Raw genomic sequence first — 17982 nt, 5'->3', positions numbered from 1 at the left:
TATCTTTGCCGTCCTTTACTTATTTATGTTATTTATCAAAAATGTAGGTGAACAGTGGGCAGTCGTGGTTTCTCAACAGGACATTTTATTTACCGTTTTCAGCTGAAAATAATATTTCAGTATTATACTGTACGCTAAAAAGCCGATCGTGGCGAATTTGAGTCGATAATAAAAAGCTCACATACATACTACGTCGTGATTGATTTATCAAGTATGTTATAATAACTCTCTGTCTCTCATCTGAGCGTGTTCCTAATTTCTTCATCAGCCGTTAAGTTTCGGAACCCCGGATCCGCTTTCCTACTTTCTTGAGTTCAGTACTTCTTGAGTTTGCTTCTTTTGTAAGCCTCTATTTTGGAATTTAAAATTATTTTTTTTTGATTTAATTAATGTGATAAATTAATTAAATTAATGTGATATCTTTTTATTTATTAACAATTTGACATCTCACACATTTAATCGGGAATCAATTTAAGTAGTAATCTAATACAGCAAGTTATATTAACAGTCAATATATATCATTATCTGAAATAAATATATGTATCACTGTACAGAAAACCCCGTTTAAAAATAACCGAAGACACAATATGAAGCAGACATTCAATTTTATTATCTTAAGTTTATTATTCCATAAAGCGTACCTAGGTTACCCAAAACACAGGTTTCATCGGTTACCAATACCAATTTAGAAAATGTCTAGAGATTGCTGGCATTATGCGACAGATAGCTTCCGTGGGTATGGTGGTCTAGTACTCATTGGACCTCACAATTCGACCTCACTATATACAGAAGAACTTATTCGACCTCTCATCAAAATCGGATACCTGGACCTGGATCATTTTTTTCCACGGATACCAAGATCTGTCTCTTACTTCAGATGGTCTAATGGCAGTAAAGTTCCAAAAATTAGGTCCACTATTGCATGTTCAGTGTATTTATTTTTTAGAAAATTCACTGCAGTGAATTGCCTAACAAAGATTTGAGTGTATTGCCTTCAAAGACCATGTACTTTGAATGTTAAGCAGTATTTGATTTCGGTTGGAATCCAGAAGGTGCAGTGGATTTTAGACCTATGCGGATAGCGCACTTGTTCGCAATGCATGTATTTGTTGTACAATTACGGTTCCGCAAGACAATATGAATCGGAATTATTGAGATTATACTACCAAGTTTGATAGGTAGATTTTCATCCAAATGACTACCGTATTCAAAATTATGTAGTTATGTATATTAAGAATATTAATGACATTTATTTCTACCTCTTTCATATTCCTCTTTATATCAATTGGTTCAATTTTATAAGCTTTTACTTGCAACGTGGCTAGCTGTGTCTCGTGTGAAATCTTGCAACTCAATTTTGAAGCAGAAATCTTCAACCGATTTAGCTGAAATTTTGTACACACGTTTAATTTAAATGAGAATGCATTATAATTAAAAGCATGACCCGATGGTGATGGTGCAGGACTCCGGACGTGAAAACTCCTCGACGGTTTACTACAAGGACACCATTTTTTTGTCATACATTGAATGCAATAAGATCTCTCTGACAACATTAAAAGCTTGTCTCAAAAATTACATTTTTGTAAAAATTCTATTGATCTATTATAGCGGTGATTCTGATGATCAGTATCTAAAGAGCTTAGGTCATATTACGGGAAAAATCGAATATAGCAAATTAATATTTTGCCATAAAACATGTTTCTATAAAATCAATCTAAAAGTACTACGAATCAATTTTATCTCCTATAGAATTTCTCTATTGAACATAGTTATTTAATTCCGTATAAGAAATACTCGTACAACTTCATATCGCTGCAAGCAACAGGATTTTATAAAATTTATGACAACATTTTATAATTGGATTAATATGTAACTGTTATTTTTAATCGGTATACCTGTTATACTTTATTCGCATTAAGGCTCCTCCTATATATGGCAATCGTAATTTATCTTCGGACGATCAGTCCGCTATCAATGATCTCGTTCCTGTAAGAGGAACGGTAAAATTTTATTGAGGAGTGTCACGGTAATTTTACGACCCTGTTATTAATAAAGGTAAGTCCGTACAAGGAAGTTGAGTTCTGAAAACCTTATAGGAATATAGGAGCAATAATCGTATTTTATTGTATGTTAGTTCTGGATTTAAACTTCATCTTATTTTCTGATTTTAATTAAATTATAATAATATGATAAACTTTCATTCAATCTATTAATTTTAATTTTGATGTGTGTACCTATTATTTACCAACATTTGAAACTGTCATTTACTGTCATTTCCTGTTGCCTGTTTTTCTCTCTTCCAAATCTATTTTGAATCGAAGTAGTTTTCCAAATAATATTTTGTGGATTTGTTTTTTTTTTTTATTTCAGTTTTCCCAGCTACATTAACGTGCATTGTCTTCTCAAATGATTTTTTATAAATATAATTTTAAAGATAAGAAGAAATGAACGGTAAAAATTAGTAACAGTTTTTAATTTTGGCGGGATAAAGCATTTAAAAATCAGAAAAAAAATGCAAGGTAATCACCTATAGTATAAGATGGGAAACTGGGAAGAGACATCACTTGAGCTGTATAATTATGTCGATGCATTTATACAAAATGATCTCACGGGCATGACGTGAAGCAATGGAATCGTGCCTTAATCGTCAATGTGACCGCGATATATCAATAAGTGGTCTGTGGCCCGAGGCTTTGCATAATTGTTATTGCGTTATGGCGCAGATAATGCAAGTTTGTGCTCAAAATTATGGTCTGCTAATTTCCCGAATTTTAGTACCTATTTTATGGCACGCAATTATGTAAACCGGTTTGAGGATCTCCTCTGCTAATGCTATACTGAATTAGCATTGCAGGTCTACCATCAACTTTTACAGAACGATTCCAAAGCAACTCAGTTCAATTCGACGCATTCATACTAAAAACTAACTCGATGGTACAAATTTGCGATGCAGATCAGTTTAATCAAAAATCAATTTCTATTTATATTGTTTACGCTGACCTCGGGAGAAGAAGAGGGAGATTCTCTGCTAACATACACTCTCAGCTAGTGTAATTTCAGCCACAATAGTCTGAATTCCGCTTTCCGTCTGTTTCGGACAGCCGCATGTTGGAATACGACACGTGTCATGGTCAAAGTCTGTCCGACAGTATTTCAGTTTATTTAATGTTTAAAGCCATGATTTACACCAATTTATTGTTTATTTACAAAAATAAAAAACAGGTATATATAATACAATACGTCGAGCATGCTATATTTTACAAACAGTATCACGTCTTACATTTGCGGGGTAGATAGAGCCATTGAAGAGATTCAGAGGCTAAATTTAGCTATTGTTATAGTTTCGCTAGTTTATCTTTTAATGTTTCCAATTAGTAGAAAAATAACATATATCCTACTTATTTATCATGCGTAATATAAAGCAAAATATAAGTAATATTACATTCCTTACTGTCACATCTCCCCAATATAACATTTTGATGTATGATCGTGAAATAATAACTTTATGGCAAGTAAGACCAATTATGGGCATTTCTTTATATACTCAAGGTTATTATATAAAACTAAAACTTCTTCTTTTCGAGTCGTTATGGCTATTTATATTATAAGAGACCAGTTATGTGTGGTTACCATTATTTCTCCGTCCTTTATTATATAAAACTAAAACTTCTTCTTTTCGAGTCGTTATGGCTATTTATATTATAAGAGACCAGTTATGTGTGGTTACCATTATTTCTCCGTCCTTTATGCCTATTAAAAACTAAAACTGAATTGTTTTCATATTTATTACGATATTATATTTTTGACACTTGAGAGATAAAACAACTTCAACCTTAGACTTCAAAAGAAATATTTTGTTTGTACAAAATATTAAACTAAATAGACTTTGAGTTTGTTATATACATTATTAAACATTACGTGTATGAAATAAATTTCTCATTAGATTATACTTCAAGGAATAGTTTACACAGCTACATTTTGTTAATAGACTATAAAGGATATAATATTAATCACAAACTAACCATGTAAATCAAGCCCATCAATTTTAATGAAATGAAATGTTTATTCACTTGAAACAGCACATGCAAATAGATATTACGTACTTTATATAAACTTACATGTTCCTCAAGAAGAAAAATAACAAATGTAAATAGCTGTTAATTAACATAACTAAATAGCTGTGAAATTATAATAATTGTTATACAATTGCAAGAATCTAAATATTATTATTATTATATATTATCGATTCATCCCCGCTCTCAACCGAACGTTGTCCTCTGCCGTCCAAAATAAAGTGATTCATTATTAGTTAATTTTATTAATATTGTATATGAATTTAAAGAAAACAATCCAATAATTATTCCTGTCCTTGATATTTAATAAAGGTTAAATAATCTCTCAGATTTAAAAAATCTAATATACCTAAAACATTCTAGTATCTAATATTTAATTTGACTTATAGTCTAATATTTGGAACTCTGTCTAGTTAGTAAATCACATATCGTCATACATATCATCTATATATTATTAAAAAACTCAAAATGGAGTAGAAAATTGCAGTATAGCTGAAAATTTACGATGTCTCGACCTGTGTAGGTGGGTCTTTATACCGCCACCGCTCCCATATGCAGTTCGTCACAAATCAGTGTGCTCGTTACTGAACCAACGAAGGCAGCAGAAAATTAACGTATATATTATTTGCTAGTATACTTTATTATTGTATTTGCACTGAATAATTTACAATGTTATTTTAATAGGTACCATCAGAAAGAGCAATTTCTAAAATTGTGTAAGTTGGCAAAAATACTTAACATTTTTTAAAGTTTCTATATAAAATCTACTTAAGTTAAGGCAAATAGCATAGTCGTAATTACATTCTTCGCTTAGATAAAATGGCGAAGGTACTTTGCGTTTTTCTGCGCAAGTAAAACTTAACATCAAAGTTGACTGACATATGCTCCAAAGATTATTTTACTTCATTAGGGTGCAGCTAATAATAAAATAATCTTTAAAAAATATTGAGGCGGTAATATGATTTGATATTAGCAAAATCGAAACTTTGATAAACATTATTACCGCTGGGTCTACATTTAAAAATGATTTAGGTGTCTATAAACTGTAATATAACAAAATAACCTAAACTGAAAAGGATCATTTCAAATTAGGAATTAACAAAAAATCCATTGTGTACAAACAAAGAGCTCCGGGCAAACCAACATTAGTCACGAATTATAAACACAAGATTGTTTCCCCGATATTTCTAATAACTTCGATACAAATAAACGACGATTACAGAGAAGACATTTTGCTGAGTTTGTTGTATAAATCATTATATCGCATTGTCTACTAAATTGCTACGTACTTACTTCTAAAACAACAATGATGAGTTTTTAATGTAATATTTAAAAATAATAAATTACTGAATCCATATCAACAATGAAAACCAATATTCGATATGAAATATTTAATTTTAATGTAACATACTTTTGCTGTTTGCACTAAAAATAGCCTATAGTAAATATTTTAATTTGTTAGAAATCAACAAATTAGTTAATTAATATACCACCTCGATTGATATAATGTCCATCCCAATAGGTACAGAACCCTTTAAAATCATGTATGGTCGCTATTTCATACCGTATATCACAACCAATTTCGTTTTAGTTGATTGTTTTACATATGTTTATTGCAAATGGAGTATCTATCTGTACGTAGGTTATTTTACCCAGATCTTTGTACAAAATTGCTTTGAGAAATAACGATTTCTCTGTAATCGCAATTTGTAATGTGACAAAAACTCCGTCCTATCTCGAGATTATAGGACAGGGGGACGCTATTAAAATGTCATTAAACTCGCCTGACTGTCATCTGTTTCTTCGCCGTCATTTCGTGGGGCTACCTTTTTGCTGCAGTTTTTAGTTCACACCGGCACTGATGTCTCTACGGTTTTAACAACATCTGTTTACTTATTTTCAACGTTAACCCCATCATCTTAAGGTTTTGTTTCACTTTATTTTTCACTGTCCACTTTTGTCAAGTCCACTAATGATGCTTGATGTAATTTGATGTAAATTGAGCGAGGTCCCGCCAAGCACGCAACATGTCAACTATGAAATTGTTACCTAAGTATAGTTTAATTTTCATATGATTGATGTACATACCAAGTGTTTATTAGCAACACCGTACAATGATATCAGTTACATGACAAATATATAGTAAAATAAAAAGTTATTTTACATATTTTCATTTAGCTTCACTCATGTTCGTTTGTTCGTAATCAAATTTTACGAGTGTCACCTATATAATTCCGCTTGTCTAGAGTAAAAAATTTCCACATTGCTTCGGTTTTCTTGATAACGTATTATTTTAGATATCCATGCCCCGAAGGCCTACCATCAACTTTTACAGAACGATTCCAATGCAACTCACTTCAATTTAGGAACCTAAACTGAATCGCATTCATACTAAAAATTAAGTCGATGGTACGAATTTGCGATGCAGTTCAGTTTAGGTCGTAAATTGGATCGCGTTAAGAGATGATAGTAAGCCCCCTGATGGTGCAACCAAAATCTGTTTCCAACAAGGCAACTTAAAGAGTTTACTGTACAGTCATGTAATTTTTGTAACACATTCAAAGCAAAAAGATCGTCGTGATAACAATTAAAGCTTGTCTAAAGATATTTTTTTGATGTAATATATTTTTTAATTTGAACACTTTGTAGCTTTTAGACAGATCCTAAATGTGAAGTCATAAAGCTTTATTAACATCGATAAACTATGCGTTAATATGGCATATTTTCTGGTTAATCTGAACGCTCACAGATTTCTGGTATATACCGTTGATAAATATAAAATACACAATCCAAAAAGCCATTATTCAGTTGGTGTGAAACAAATTAGCATTACATCCAAAGTTGTCCAAGAATATTGAAAAGTAAATCTGGTATTGTTTGGAGCAGATAGTCGGCCTCAATTGAAATTCAGAAATTCAAATGACTTCGGTCCGAGTTCAAAACAATCGCTTCTCTTCCTAGAACACAACTTTGTATACAAAGGACCTTTTTAATCTACATGAATAAGAATGGTAATGATTTCAGAATTTTGTTACATTTTGAATTTGGTCGATACCGTTTCTCCTTTATGGTGTATTATGCAATCTCGGTTTAGGTATGAACTAAAGATTGATCTTATTATAAATAGCATTAAAATATGAGGGATCATTGCCATGAGCCTTGTCACAATCGAAATATATCTATCGATTAGTGTGATTGGACTTTTTCGATTCTAATTTTTGCAGAATCTAAGCCTACTAAAGCAATGTGGAAAATTAATGCCATCTATTCGATTGCGAGAAATCAGATTCCTCAGCAATATCGCCGTTAAAACGCGACGATCCGCAATTTTATTCATCCTTAAGAATGGCCTATACACCCAGCAGTGGGGGTTGATGAAATCAGATCCCTAAATGCCACAATCTAACCTATCTATATCATTAATCATAAACACTTGAAAATTGATTTTTATGAAGTGAGTACCTTTTACGATTTTTTTTTTCACTTAATCCATTATGTTGTTTTTTTACTGCACTAAAATTATTTCTTATCATCTTTTATCATCACAACGTTTTAGAAATAAAATGTGCTCACTTAAAATATTTAGCGGTCGCGTAATTGAATATAAACTTTTTATTGCATTTTAATATACCATAATAATTAATTTCAAAGTGCTTACATTAAAATGATGGCTAAAGCATTAATATAATTAGTTATATACATACTTTAATGTTATATAGGTATAGTAATAATATATATAGGTATAATAATATAATGTTATATTGGTTTTAAACACGCTTTTGTACTAATATACACATTAAGACATAGTAAATAACACAGGCAAACATAAAAATTAAATATATAATAAAAATTAAAAATAAAACCACTATATATCTATAACTATTGTATCAATTGGCATTTATACAATGTAAATAAGTGAATTTACAATGAACTTTTTTAAATTGATGCGTGGTTAACGTTATTTATGGTCATAAAACAAATCCGGTAAATATATTTTATTACTCTTCGTAATTTGCTTATTAATATGTCCGCATCGGTATTATAACAAATATAATTCTAATCAATTAAAAAAAGCATTTGTCGGAAATACATGCCATCGTTAAATTTAATTATTCCAATGATCACTGTTAAACGATTAATTACAGGGTTAATAGAACTGTGTCGTGAAATTATTTTCATTATTTTGCGATAAGTTTTAGTATTTATGGAGTGACCTGTATAGATACAAAGTGATTTATCTCACTTAATATAAAACAAAATAGCTTCCCGCTGTCTATCACTATGTATTTTTTTAATAGATAGTGTGATTCCTGAGGAAGGTTTAGGTGTATAACTTATCATGGTTTTACCCGAACGGAGCCGGGATGAGCCGCTAATACAATACAAGTTCGAATAATTTAGTTAGTGACATTTTTGTTCGGTATCACTTTTTATATTGTGCCCATCATAGTATACGCACACAGAACTAAAAATTGAGTGTGTTTGCGAATAAAGAACTGCGAATAAAGTTTGTGAATAAAGAAAAATATACTAATTAAGCTACAGCTTCACTAATTATATGATAAGATTTAAGATTTCTCAATACATAAGTTTCTATATTGAATATGTTTCTTTTTGTAAAGGCTTTTTAAAAACAAACAAATTTAACCAAGCTCGTTCTCTGATATAAATTAAAATTGAACGAGTTATTTCAAGAAAGGATCTCGCTTTATCAGCTAACGTACAAATCAAGTAGAAGTGGTCCAGATCCGTAATGGCGGACATAAAAGTTTATGCTATTGCTAAGTTGTATAATTTAATGTCCAAACGATATTGGATCATTTAGAATGTTCGGTTTGTGACGGGTCGACGTTCTTAGGTGGGCCGATGACATTACCAAGTCTGTGTTCATCTGTGTTCTATGTGTGAATCTGCTTCAAAAAACGCTAAATTATGGTTATTCTTATCGTGCTCATTATGGGAAGGACTGTCTACGTTTTTGGAAATATGGATGTAGTAGTTTGCACTTACATTTATAATTAGAGAAAATAAAATCACATAGATACTTAATGGCAAAGTAACACATTTTGATGAAATATTAAAGTTCTGATAGTATGATTCGTTAAATTAAAACTTAAACAAATATTTTGTTACGTCTTTATGTAATAATAAAATACTAGGATCCGCTTGCAAAAAAACGCTAAATTATGGATATTCTTATCGCATCATTCTTTTTATTTTTGTTAGGTTCGATTTATGATTACGTAAATCCCAACAAACATTAATTGTTCGATATTTACTAGACAAACATAATGGTGCCACCACCATATAACTCTCAGCGTACACCAGATTGGCTCGTATCCACAAAAGACTCAATTCAAACTAATACAACATCAAAGAGCGTTATCTCACTGGCAACAAATCACGCAGAGTATCTTTATTGGTGGCATAAAAGTTTACATTCATGCGACCATTTTGATCTCACAAGTAGTCCGTTACAATTCGCAGGAGGTTGCAGGGATAAGGCGTGGTGCATAATGTCATTGCTGCTGCTAATTCATGTCATATTTGCCCGATATTTTTTTCGATTTTAGACATGCCACCATAATAAAGTCTTAGTCCACCAATGTAACATTCAATATTCAACAATATCGCGTTGGTGATCATAGATAAGAATAAGGCGTAAATATGATCTAGTAGATGATGCTTAGCATTGAATATATTGTTTCTCTGTAAATATGTGCAATAAACAAAAAAAATATCTGTATTTGTCCTACACCACATTTTGGGCCATGATCCGTCCTCCATCCAGGAGGAAGACCAGTTCCCCAACAGTGGAAATTTTCCCAATATAAGAGTAAAAAATACAAAAGTCTCTATCAAAGTTTGTATTAACCCAAAAATAAATAAGCTATACTTATCTTAAATAATCAAAAACGTTTATACCGCATTTTTTCATTAATACGCATCTACCCGCATAACAAAAACATCCCTTCATTAAGAAACAAGGAATCCTTTGACAATTTTATCAGCAGATGTGACCACACCTCAAGCTGGCGTCCATAAATTAGACATATCTCCTTTATGGCCAATTTGAAGAGAGTGAGGTCGTTAAAACCTGGGTTCCATTAGGCTAATCATTCGGAAGCCAATAATGTCATACGCACAAAGCCGAGCGCCATTATCTTTTTAAAAATATTTTGAATTAATGTTTTTTTTTTTCAATTGACATTTATGTTGTTTTATAATCTTACTTCTTATTTCTGTCGAGGACTATTTTCCACAGTAAAGTATGTATTTTTTCCAAGCGAAGTGATATGAACAAATGCATTAATATTTTGCAAATTTAAAATCTATGACATTCACAAGACATCTAGTTTTGTTGTTGCATTTGCAACAGAATACAAATTCGGTGCGAAAATATATATAACATATAAAAATTGTCTACAATGGTATCACATTTGTTCTATAATTTAAGAAATGTGATTCTATAATAATAAGTTATAATTTTACAGCTTGCAAAATAGTATTTTTTAGCTTCCATGTGTTCCATGTATGCCAAATTTTCAAGACATATTGTGTCAAAGATTAGGATATTTTGTTGCCTCTTGTATATTCACATGCACAAGAGCGAACAAACACATTCAATGTTTAAAATATATTTAAAAAAAAAATCAATTATAAAGTTTTACAAAGCTGTTTCACGTAGCTCTATCCATGGTAAAATGGAGTGAGTATATCATACAAAACTTAAAAAATTGCATATTATTTGAACTAGGGTCATACTATATTAATCAAAATGGATTCCACGATATAGTTATGAAGCGTAATGAATAGATAGACATACAGATAATCTTTACAATATTAGTATGGATATTCTATATTATGTTTGCTTCGCATCTTCGTGAATCGTGGCAAACTTTAACGAATTTATTTGAAATTGTGTTATTGATCCGATTTCTGTTACGGAACCTCATAAATATACATTTATTTTTGAATATTCTCTTAAATAAATAACCGCAGAATTCAATTTACAAACCGTTATAAAATAAGAAGGGAAAAGTAGAATCGTTTTTAGCGGTTAGCCACAGCGTTTGTAGCGAATGAAGGACTTTGAAGTTATTTTACTCTTTTGTGCTTCAAATGATTTAAACATCCATTGTTTTCTAAATTATTGTCTATGGTTAAAAAAGTTATGTTGTTGATATAAATGTCGCATTGTCCTGGTTCAAATTGCCGTTCCATTTAATCACAGGTTCGTTTCTTTTTTAATGGTATACAAATCTGATTACAATTATGTGATTAAAACAACAAAAAAGTTCGCTTACTTACCAAATCTTCGCGATCAATGCAATAATGGGCTGTTCTAAAATCGTAATTCGAAATTATATAAGTCTTAACCTATTTTAAATTTTAAAAAAGATATGTGCCTTAATTTCTTTTTTTTTATTTAAAATCTCACTAGAGATGGAGTAATAGAAACAACACAGGCTGTTTACAAAACAGTTGTGATGTTGTGTCATTAAAATGTACTATTAAATCCCGTTTATAACTTTGGAAACTCGTTTTTAATTTGTCAAATTAAGAATCGTTGGGTACAATCTAACATCATTTTTGGGTGCAAAAGCAAGAATAATGATGCAATAAATGTGGAAAAATCCCTGAGAGGGATTTATGTGTGGGATGCGCAAGATTAAATTACATTTAATGAAATAACTACATTTTATTTGTCAACTTCAAAAGATCCCTGGGATGTCTTAAGTACATGTACATTTTTTTGGAATAATTTTAATTTATGTATGTAGATATTCTTCAAAAAATAAAATTATTAAAAGCAATGTTTTGTCGTAAGTTTAATTAATTTCGTAATTAAATAGCTCGTGAACTATAAATGTGTGGCTGTGACTTGAGTGGCCAGCACGATAGCTCAACTCGGCTCATTGTGCACCATAATTAGTTTTCGTCACTTCACATTGACAAATCCCATTCAAGGCCCATGAGCTGGGCTGGGATGGGACCCCATCACTTAAGGGGACGTCATCTCTGTTGACTAGTATAATTTACGGCTTTACTTGCGTGGCCGTTTGCATAAGTAACGGTAGTTCAGTGAATTTCAAATGTTGTTTATTACATCCATTGTAATGTAACGTATGCTTCATAATTAAAATAAATAAATTTAGTGAATCGTATTTTAGTGTAATAAATAAAAAACACTTGACTATATTTGTTTTCTTTGGAGACAGGGGTATGTTTATTTATATCACTAACGATTTGTTGTTGGTGGGTCCCGAAAATTGACAATTTATTTATTTGCAAAAGAAAGCAAACTATTTGTTCGACTATATTTATATATTGTAGACAGGAGAATTACATATAATTAACGTTAAGTTTTTATTTGTTATTTAGCCTAAAGCTAGGTTTTATATACAAAGTAATCAATAGTTGAGATATAAAAAAAAGTATTTTCAATGAGGAATGAAAATTGTTGAATATTTTTTTGCAAATAAACATGTAAACCGAGTATATTTATTTCTTTTTGTTAAGTCAGTTGTTACATTTTTTACTTCAGTTTTGTAATAAAGTTTGAAAATAAATAAAATGAAATGGTAACTGTCAATCGGTTATCCGGACTGCATCCACTTAAAAGACCGGCTCTTATCAAAAGAGAATATTATTTCAAACGCTCCCGTCATCCCCAATGGGTCCAACCCCAAATCCAGTTTGTTATGAATGAAATTACAGAAATCGAATAAGGTAAACACAACTGAGAGGCAACAAAAGCTTGTTCGAAAAAAGCTAAATTGAATTCAAATTGGTTTCGTCGGTATTAGGGCTGGCTCGGTAACTTGGAAAGAAACGTATAGGGACGATAATTTAAAGTAACTTTTTGGAGTGATCGAATAGGAATACAAAGGACATAAGCTGATCGTGAGGATACAATAAATTCTATCGGTACGCGATTGCCGGATTTTAGGATAAAGGTACAGAGACAGGCACATGTTTATATCGTTTATTTTTGCTTGCTTTCTTGTAAAGTGGAGTGATAGATAGGCTCTTATTTTTACTGTACTGTTGAGTAGATACCTAGCTACTTGTCAAATATAAAGAACTAGCGGCCGGTCCCGGCTTTGCTCGGGTAAAAATATAATAAAATATACATCCGCGTAGTAGTTTTTGAGTTTATCGTAACAGACAGATAGACGTGGCAGAGGACTTTGTTTTATGTAAGGATGCTGATGATTAAATAAATAAATAAATAAATATATTAGGACAAATCACACAAATTGAGCTAGCCCCAAAGTAAGTTCGAGACTTGTGTTATGGGATACTAACTCAACGATACTATATTTTATAATAAATACATATATAGATGAACATCCAAGACCCGGGCCAATCAGAAAAAGATCATTTTCCATCATGACCCGACCGGGGATCGAACCCGGGACCTCTCGGTTCAGTGGCAAGAATCTTACCACTGCGCCATCGAGGTCGTCAATATTTAATAAATAGTCGATTAGTTTGTATCAATATTTAATAAATAGACATAAACAAGATAGTCCTTGGTGTGAACAAAAATTGAATGAATTGAATATTGAATGAAATTATTTTTCATTTTTTGTTCACACCAAATTGATAAAAAATGGAGCAACCCCTTTTCTCACGAACGCGAGGTATCAAATTGAGATTTATAAAAAATACTCTTTAGCTATAAGAAATTTAAACTTTTAAGTTAATGCGTTATGTTATGTCCTACGTATAAGAATTTTCTATAGATCTAGAATCATGAACATGCACATTTTAATGAACACATCTTCAAACCGTAATTATGTATGAATATATCAATAACTAGCGGCCCTCCCCGGCTTCGCTCGGGTAAAACCAGAATAAAAAAGTAGCCTATATCACTCATGAGGGTTTCGTTTATCTCTGTGCTAAATATCATCAAAATTAGCCCAGTACTTTTTGTATTTATTAAATACAAACAAAATTCAAATCTTTTCTCTTTATAATATTCGTATAGAACAGTGAATTTTACGGTATGAGCCGGCTTATTATTTCAAACAGCTCAATCGCTGGTTTATTCTAACTAGTAATTTAAACACAGTATCAATAGAATAATCGATACAGCAATATACAGTATTGACTTTGTCGACTAGTGTGGTTTTCGGATAAAATAAACACAAATTCACTTTTATTTTATTCTGACCAAAATGAAACGCCGTTGTTTATATAAAAAATCCCTGCATTCTATTTACTATTTGCAAACATTTTCCGACAAAAAAAATCAGCGTGATATAAAAACAAAATATGCAGTTCGGAACCGACAAACGAGTTTTTTTAACTGCTACATAATATGTGAGGTGAAATGTGAAATTTGTAAGTACAAAAGACATGATGACGTCTTCACATTTTATGTTTTACAGTTACTGTTGTCCTCAGCTCCGCCATCGATAGCCTATGTTTGACGCCGCCTACCTGTTTCAAATTCCATAAAAAGCCTGACAGATAGACAGATTTTGAAAATTTTAATGTTTATATATGTATATTTTTATGTACTATTTTTAATGTATATTTTTATGTACTATTTTTAATGTATATTTTTATGTACTCTTTGTCTCCCATAAATCGAAGGGGAAGAAGGGAAATGGACATAAACAAAAAAAATGTAATTTCAATAATTTTTCATCGAAAGTCAGTATGGCGTCTACAATAAAAAAAAACTATTTCACTCAAATGAGATATTTGTTTTTCTTTTGTTCATATTTTTTATTGTTATTACCATATAACTATTTACATCCTGTTTCGGTTAATTTATTTTAAACTAGATCTTAATTCACACTATAGCCACAGGTAGCCAAAATGTTTCGGCCCACTGCTGTGACTGTTTGCATCTATTATAACGGCAAAATGGGAGCGTACTCATAAATCTTTAGATATATTTTTGTCAATTTGTCCGTGTGTCTTAGAAGTGGCACCCCGCTGCGAGAAGAACAGGCGCAGTGTTTCTAAACATTTAGTATAATGTTTATAGAATATAATGAGCAAATGTTAATTCTGATAACACTTTTTAACAGAAGAATATTACGTTTCAATTATAAGTAAGTAGCGATTTAGCCAGGCTTTGCATGGGATCATTTATGTACGTTTAAACTTTCTGGAATAAATTGTCTTAAAACAGTGAAAATTGCATCAAAATACATTGTGTGGTTTAAAAGAAGAATGTTAAGGAAAGCGACATGGAGGGCCCCTTTGTTTTACCAAAAACAAGGAATATCTTGAATCTAGAATATATTATCTTAATCATTCTGATTAATGTATTCAAAAACAAAATAATGCAGTTTTTCATATTAGTTTCAACAATTTATCTCATTTCTAAAGCCAACAGATCTACGTGAATGGTACAAAAAAGCATTAGGTCGTACCGTATAAAATGCTAGTAATAGTAACAACATATTGTTTTTGTACATAGAATAATGAATAAATTTTGAGCACTGTCAACATTATTAGCAATCTGCTGCGAAATACATCTTTATCGCCAATATTCTCTATCTAGAACCTGCCGGCATAATTTATTCTGAAAATATCACAAAATCTCACCACAATGAATATATAATAATAACTCTTACAAACTGTAGCCTGAATCATCAGTTCCACCAATATAAACGCAACCTAGTTGCAAAAGTTTTTACCACCTTTTTACAGCCACTATAATAATACGTCTCATTGCGATTCATTTATGGACAATGCCGCACGCTATCCATATTTATGATATAGAGGATGTAATAAATGATTTATGATATATGTAGTTAATTAGGCAGTAGACGCGTAATTTTATGGCATAGTTTTACTTACAGATATGATCTGTGTGGAGGTAAAATTTTTAATTTGAATAGTCTATACAATCTTAATGCGGCTTAAACAACATTTAAAATTCGTTTGATATTTTTACGGGAATGCTTGTTTTTTAAGTAGCTAACGTATTTTTCATGGAATAGCAGAATAAAATAAATATTTTATATACGTACACAGTAAGGATATTGTTACATTAACTTAATAAGCATTCATTCAATTTATTACCTAGTTCGATATATCGTAAAATACTGATATAGGCTAATAAGTATTATTTAGTTTAATTTTTTATCCATCAGAATCTAAAAGAAATATTTTTATATTTTTTTTACTATTCCCTAAATTATCCCGATAAAATATTCTAATATTATCCCGACCTTCTGACCTTTACGCCTACAGTTTGAGAAGCACTGTCTCTCACAGTATGGACGTCCCGCCGCCTCTATCGTAATTACTCAATGGCAGCCGGTAACCAGCATTGTTTCACACATAAGAAAGCTATTTCAAGCTACCGGGAGAAAGAGCTATATATCAGTGGAAGTTAAATTGACAGCTATCTCAACACTTTCAATGTTCAGTCATTTGTCTGTATGTAGGTACAGTAGGTATTTGTCTGTATGTAGGACATATTCAAGATTAATTAAAATGTTAAGGCATTTACTCGGAAACTAGCTTTTTCTCGCGGCTTGACCCGCGTTCATTACGTGCTCATATCATATCATAACTTATTCTTGTCAAAATCTCTGGTCTAAGCAACGTGTCGCAATGAAATATCAGATTTTAGATTATACCACATCTACTATCTGTGAAAAACGCATCAAATACCATTTAGTTAGATTTTTGTGTGATGCGCGAACAAACAAACATAATTAATATCTTCACATATAGTCAACCCTAAATTGTAATTCTTTTATATTCATTTACACGTAATCGGAATGAAATATTTTCCAATAAAAATGCAATTCATTTATAAGCCGATTGAGTTGTAATTTATTTTGACTGTCTGAAAGACGACAAGTCTTTAAAATTATATAAATATAAAATACTTTTAAAGCTGCCGATCCATTGTTATAACAGTAATAAATTTTACTCGTTTACTTTTCTACTAAGCTGACGTGAAAATTCTGAAAGAAGAATTTCTAAATTGAAAAATATAATAATTTGGGTCTCAAAAAAATTTTAAAATAACTTTTTTTTTTTCAGAAGACGCTTTACATATCCAAGCCTGGTTTACTATAGAATTCCAAAATTAGAAATCATAAATAGCCTATTTATTTTCTTGAACGACTTGGAAACCTTTCAAAATTCAAATTTATTTTCAATCAAGCGTGTAATCGTTAAAATTAAACTGACGATGGATCTAGCTTATATATTTTATATTGTTCATATAATTTTTGATATAAATGCAGTTGTGTTTTGAAAACTATTTGTTGAAAAATATATTACAAAACAAACTATGTTTTAAACAACCTTTAAACCAGCTGTAAAATTATGTTTTATTCAAAAACATGGCGTTTATGAAAATGATAATGAATTGCTTAACTCATAATTAATGTGATGAAAATGGTAAATTAAACCTTTTGTCAAAATTAAATAAAACCAAGAATAGAACTCTTTATCTGCATAATAAATACTCTTTGTATTATCTTCTCAGAGAACGCCGCAGGCGACACCTAGTGGAGGATCAAACGCAACAAGCAGAATATTTTGCAACCTACCTCCCTCATGTACGCAAATTGGTTTTTTAATTACTCCCTTTTTCATCCTTCCTTTCTAATTTTGGGATTATTTGAACCTTTCCCCCTCTATGCTTTTAGATGTATTTTGAAAGAATTGACTTAATTTCGAGGTTAATTCGTTATAGTTCAATATGAAACGCGCTGGAAAAAGGATATTTTGTGGGTGAATGATGTGTCCTTTGATGATATGCCTAGGGTGGCATAGCTGTGTGTCTTAGGGAAATACTGTTCCCTTAAGCATAACTAGTTTCAATAATGACATTTATTCATTTATTTATATAAATGAATAAATGTCATGAAATTTATCAAAAACAAGATATATCTTGAACCTAGAATACATT

Source organism: Plodia interpunctella, chromosome 12 (assembly GCF_027563975.2).
Source record: "Plodia interpunctella isolate USDA-ARS_2022_Savannah chromosome 12, ilPloInte3.2, whole genome shotgun sequence".
Classification (NCBI taxonomy): domain Eukaryota; kingdom Metazoa; phylum Arthropoda; class Insecta; order Lepidoptera; family Pyralidae; genus Plodia; species Plodia interpunctella.
This window is presented reverse-complemented; position numbering follows the sequence as displayed.